The following is a 6046-nucleotide window of genomic DNA, read 5'->3' on the forward strand; positions in this document are numbered from 1 at the left end:
ATTTCTGCCTAAATAAGAAAAGGAACTTTCTCTCAACTGAACTCCAGGTAGAGGTGCTGGAATTGTCTTTGCAGGATTGAGGTAGGGAGGGACAGAGAGGAGAGTATGCTGACTTTTTCATGAAATTGAAAAGGCTACTATAATTTCTTTCTTCCTTTTTTCCTTCCTTTTCTTCTACATTGTTACTACAACCTTTCTCCTTCCCAGTCCTTATCCTTCCATCCATCATTATGAAAGGTATATCCTTCCATTAGTCCTGTTTATGGTGTGATTTTTTAATATCTAAGTTATGTATCCATTTGAAGTTTATCAGATATGGTGTTAAATATTAGTAAAGCCAAATTTATGAGAGATTATTTTTCAGTTTTCAATAAATAACTCATCCATGCTCTAGTTAAGTGAATTGTCCAAGATCACACACTGGGGGGGGGGGGGAGGAGCAGGAGGTCCTGGGTTCAAATCTGTCCTCAGACACTTCCTAGTTGGGCACTTGACTCTGGACAAGTCACTTAACCCCCATTGCCTAGCCCTTATCACTCTTTTGCCTTGGAACCAATATACAGTATTGATTCCAAGATGGAAGGTAAGGATTAAAAAAAAGAAAAGATCACACACTTAGGAAATGTCTGAGCTTAGATTAGAATTTAGGACCTCCCATCTTCAGACGGGCTCTCTATCCACTGAGCCACCTAGATGCTCTGACTCCTAAGGTTCTTTAACAACACCTACCAAAGCAAGTCTCAAGGCTCATCCATGTAGTTTACCTTTGATTATTAGTGTAACAGTGACAGACTCTTTCCCCTCTATTGGAGTACAGAATAAAGCTTCATGTTCATAGGGACCAAATTTGGCATCAATAATATTTAATTTGAGCTAATTATGCTTTTTGAACACTTTTTTGAGTCTGGACTTCAGTCATAACAGGTTCTTCAAATGAAGGTTTTCTTCCTTTTATTTCTTTTGGGGGGGGGATATTTTCTGTAGCCTTTTCTAAAATGTCAGCAACTTCTAATAAATCCTTGAATACCACAGTTTCTTTCAGCTATTCTCCTAATTTGATTTGACCTTGTCTTCAATAAGTGTCTTCTCTGTGGAGGTACTGTCTGCCTTCTGTTCATTTTGATTTAAGTCCTCTCCTAAGTTTTGGTCATTATTTTTCCATTTTGTTGTTGTACAGAGCAACCTAGAAGAGATTCAGAGAACCCTAGAAGAGGTTCAGAGCAGCCTAGAAGAGGTTCAGAGCAGCCTAGAAAGAGGTTCAGAGTAAGACATCAATCACTGGAAGAGTCCATTGCTATCACGGTCATCCCCTCAGCTCAGTCTAGCCCCCCACACTGCCCATGAACCAGGGAAAATCGCTGCTACTATTTAACATAGTGCTAGAAATGTTAGTTTAGAGATAAGACAAGAAAAAGAAATTGAAGGAATGGGCATGGGCAGAAAGGAAACAAATTGCTTGTTGCCAATGATATGGTGATATACTTAGAAAACCCAAGAGTCAACTAAAAACAAATTGAAATAATAAATTTAGGGAACTGTAGGATAATAGATAAATCTAAACAAACCATCAGGGATTCCTCTATATAATCAATAAAATTCATGAAGAATAACTAGGAAATTTCATTCATAATAACTAACAAGTTATAAAATAATCAAGATTTACTCAGATCCTATATAAATCTAACTATAAAACAATCTGCAGAAATGAAGTCAGACCTACATAATTAAAAAATACTAATTGCTCATGGGTCAAGAAAATATAGTAAAAAAAAAAAACCCAACAAATTATGACCTAAATTAACTTAGTTGTCTAGCACTATACAAATCATTTTCGAAAATATTTTACCAACCTAGAAAAAATAGGTATTAAAAACAAAAAGTCAAGAATCTTAGGAGAATAATGAAAAAAGCAACACGGAAGGGAATTTATCATTATCAGATTTTGAACTGTAGTACAAAGCAATAATCATTACAGTGATTTAAAATGGTAAAAAAGAATGAACCAGACATTAGAATTAAGAAGACTTAGGAAAGTCCTTCTTGTAGGATGTGAGATGTTTGGTTGGGACTGAAAAGGAAGTCAGAGAAGCATGTTAGTTGAGAAGAGGAAGAAGTGTTCCAGGCAATAGGGATAGCCAGATAGAACGCTGAGTTATAGGGATAGTGTCTTGTATGTGAAACAGGAGTCCAATGTCACTGTATCTAAAAGGAAAGTGGCAGGGTGTAAGGTGTAAGGAAATTGGAGGCTAGATTATGAAAGGAGACTGTTATGAAGGGCTTTGAATTCCAAAGAATTTTGTATTTGATCCTGGAGGTAATATGGAGCCTCTACAGTTTATTGAGTAGGAAGATGAGTAGTGATCAGACTTACATTTTAGTGACTGAATGGTGGATGGATTGGAGTGGAGATAGACTTGAGGCAGGAAGACCCACCAGCAGTCTATTGTAATAGTTCAGGTATAAAGTAAAATGATGATGAGGGCCTGTCTAGAGTGATGGTAGTGTCAGAAGAGAAAAACGGAGCATATTTGAACAGTGTTGCAAAGCAATCAACAACAGATTGGATATAGAGAGATAATAATGAGAAATCCAGGATAACTGAAGTTGTAAGACTGAGGTCTGGGAGGTTGGTGTTGCCTTCTAAAGTAATAGAGAAGGGGGGCAGCTTGGTGGCTCAGTGGATTGAGAGTCAGTCCCAGGGTTGGGAGGTCTTGGTTTCAAATCTGACCTCAGACACTTCCTAACTGTGTGACCCGGGACAAGTCACTTAACCCCCATTGCCTTGCCCTTACCACTCTTCTGCCTTGGGACCTATACACAGTATTGATTCTGAGATGGAAGGTAAGGGTTTAAAAAATAAAAATAAATGAATAAAGTAATAGGGAAGGTAGGAGGGGGCAGGGTTCTGGGAGGAAGACAATGAATTGTTTTGGACATATTGAGTTTAAGATTTCTATGGACATCTAGTTTGAGATGTCTGAAAGGGCAGCTAGAGAACCAAGATTGGAAGTCAGGAGAGAAGTTGGAGAAGGATAGGTAAATTTGAGAATCACCAGCACATAGTAATTAAATTCATGGAAGTTAATGAGATAATCCAGCGAAATAGTACAGAAGGAGTGAAAAAAAGGGCAAAGAATAGAACCTTGAGGTTCTCTATGGTTACAGGGCATGATCTGGATGAGGATCAAGCAAGGAAGATTGAGAAGGAGTTATCAGATTGGTAGGAAGAGAACCAAGAGAATGGTATCCCAAAAACCTAGGCAGAAGATAAAAGCAAAAGAAGTGATCAAATGTCAACAGCTGCAGAGAGATCAGGAAGAATGAGAATTCACAACTAAGAAATCACTGGTAACTTTGGAGGGTGCAGTTTTGGTGGAATAATAAGGTCAGATGCTAAATAAATTGCTAAAAATAGAAAAGTAGAGACATGTACTATAAAAAGCTTTTCAAGTTTAGCCACAAAGAACAGAAGAGACATAGCATGATAGAGGGGATGGATGAAGTGAAGGTTCTTCTTCAGGGTGGAGACCTGGGTAGGCATGTTTGTAGGTGGTGGAGAATGAGCCAGTAAACAGGGAGAGTTTGAAAATAAGTGACAGAAAGGGGATGACAAAGGGGCAATGTATGGGAGGAGATGGTCTGAAATAAGAAGGCCCCTCTCATTATTTAAGAGAGGGTTGAAAGAAATAAAAGGCATGTGAGTGACAGAAAAAGAAGAGGGGAGAAGGGGAAGCTCAGAGTGAATGACTTCAATATTTTCTGTAAAATATAAGGCCAAGTTCTCAACTGAAAAGATAGGAAAGATGGACCCAGGGGAAATTTGAGGATGAATGAAATTGCCTGGAAGAGCCACTGTGGAAACTGAGATGATAGTGATTTGATAAGGTAGGTATCGTAGGGTTGCCTAGCAGCAGGGAGGGCCCAATTAAGACTGTATAAATTTGTAGTGGACCCAGTCAGAATAGTTACAAGATTTTTTTCTACTTTTGTTCAGCAACATGTGTAGTGTTAAGAGTGAAGGCGATTATCACTAATGGTGGGATTGGCAGAATACAATCAGCTGACTGATTAGAGTGCAAAGGATTCAAGGGTGGACAGTGTAGAGTTGAATTAGTTCATGAAAGAGTCAAGATGGGGAAAAAAGAGAATGTCTGGTGCAAGGGAGATGACCTGGGAGAGATCTGAGAGGTCAAAGAATTGGAGGTCTTGGGTGTGGGCAAAGAGTTATGTTTTAAAAGGCTGTGACATTTTGTTAAAGGAGACAATATGTACATATATACAAAAAAAAGATACAAGGGTAGAAGGGGAAGGGAATAAACATTTTTATATAGCACCTACTCTGTCTCTGTCACTGAGCTATTTTACAAATATTTCATGAAAGGTAAAATTTTTGAGGAATATATTAATAGCTGGAGTTGGTGGGAGGAAATAAGAAAAGGCTTTATGTAGAAGTTGGCACATGAGCTAAATACTGAAACAAAATAAGGAGAGGTGTAGGGAAGGAGAGTGCATTCAATGTATGGAAAAATCCAAATGAGGGAATGAAGGGTTAGAGTTGTGGCCAGATTAGTGGAGAAAAGAGGATAGAAATGATAGCTAATGTGGAAACAGAAACATTTAACAACTGATTGGATAAGTGGGGTAAGAGAAGAGTGAAAAGTCAAGGATGAAACCAAGGATGACTAGGTAGATGATGATGTCCATGACAATGATGGAAAAATTAGGAAGAGTTTGGGAAGTAGCAATAATGAGTTGGTTTGGGCATTTTGATTTTTAAATGACTACATAAAGGACCCAGCTTATGATGTCCAAAAGGCATTCTGTGCAGGACTGAAGCTCAAGAGTGTTGATATACTGATTTGGGAGTAATGTTGCAATAACTCTTTGTGATTAATCTATTTCCCATTCTCTTCCTATATTTCACACAAATTATATAAAGCGTTTGGTTTTTTAAGTTGACACAATTAGAGCTAACAGTGCAACGAATGATTTGAATAGTACTCAATAATATTTGATAATAGTCATAGAGTACCTGATCCAAATTCAGGGAAAGGTATTTATACCACAAATTTAATCTACATGGGTCTAAATATCCAGCTTAGTATAGTAGAAAGAATAAACTTGGAGGTATTAGGAGACTTGGGTTTGGATCCTGAATTTGACACTATCACTGTGACTTCAGGCAAGTCAAAATCTCTTTGTGTGTTTCCTCAGTGCATAATGGGAGTAATAATACTTGTCCTTTTCTTATGGGGTTGAATGAGGATCAAGTGAGATGATTTTTAAAATACTAGCTTCTAGTCTTATTAATTCAATAGTTCTTTGACTTTCAATTTTATTAATTTCTCCCTTGATTTTTAGTATTTCTGATTTAGTTTTCATCTGGGGAATTTTTCATTTGTTTGCTTTCTAGTTTTTTTAACTTGCATACCCAATTCATTAATCTTTGCCCTCCCTAATCTGTTAATATATGCACTCAGTGATATAATTTTCCCCTTAGAACTTCTTTGGCTGTATCCCGTAGGTTTTGGTAAGAAGTCTCATCATTGTCATTGTCTTCAATGAAATTATTGTTTCTATGATTTGTTCTTTCACTAAATTATTTTGGAGAATCATATTATTTAATTTCCAATTAGTTTTTGGTTTGCCTCTCCATGTATTTTTATTGCATTATGTTCTGATAAGGTTGCATTTATTATTTCTGCTTTTTCACATGTTTGCCATGTTTCTATGTCCTAGTACATTGTCTATCTTTGTGAATGTTCCATGTGCTGCTAAAAAGGTGTATTCCTTTTTGTCCCCATTTATTTTTCTCTATATATCTATTAACTCTAATTTTTCTAGGATTTCATTTACCTCTCATCTCTTTCTTATTTATTTTTTGGTTTGATTTATCTAGGTCTGATAGGGGAAGGCTGAGGTCACCCACTAGTATAGTTTTGCTATCTATTTCGTCCTTGAGCTCCACTAACTTCTCCTTTAGAAATTTGGATGCTATACCGTTTGTTGCATACATGTTGAGTACTGATATTTCTTCATTGTTTAT

The 6046-nt window shown here is 37.0% G+C and overlaps 1 pseudogene; it reads right to left on the reverse strand.

The window, feature by feature from the left end:
- Positions 1-705: 705 nt before the first annotated feature.
- Positions 706-1185, reverse strand: LOC123241601 (annotated as a pseudogene).
- Between the last annotated feature and the right edge of the window lie 4861 nt (positions 1186-6046).

The sequence above is a fragment of the Gracilinanus agilis genome, chromosome 3 (assembly GCF_016433145.1).
Source record: "Gracilinanus agilis isolate LMUSP501 chromosome 3, AgileGrace, whole genome shotgun sequence".
NCBI lineage: Eukaryota > Metazoa > Chordata > Mammalia > Didelphimorphia > Didelphidae > Gracilinanus > Gracilinanus agilis.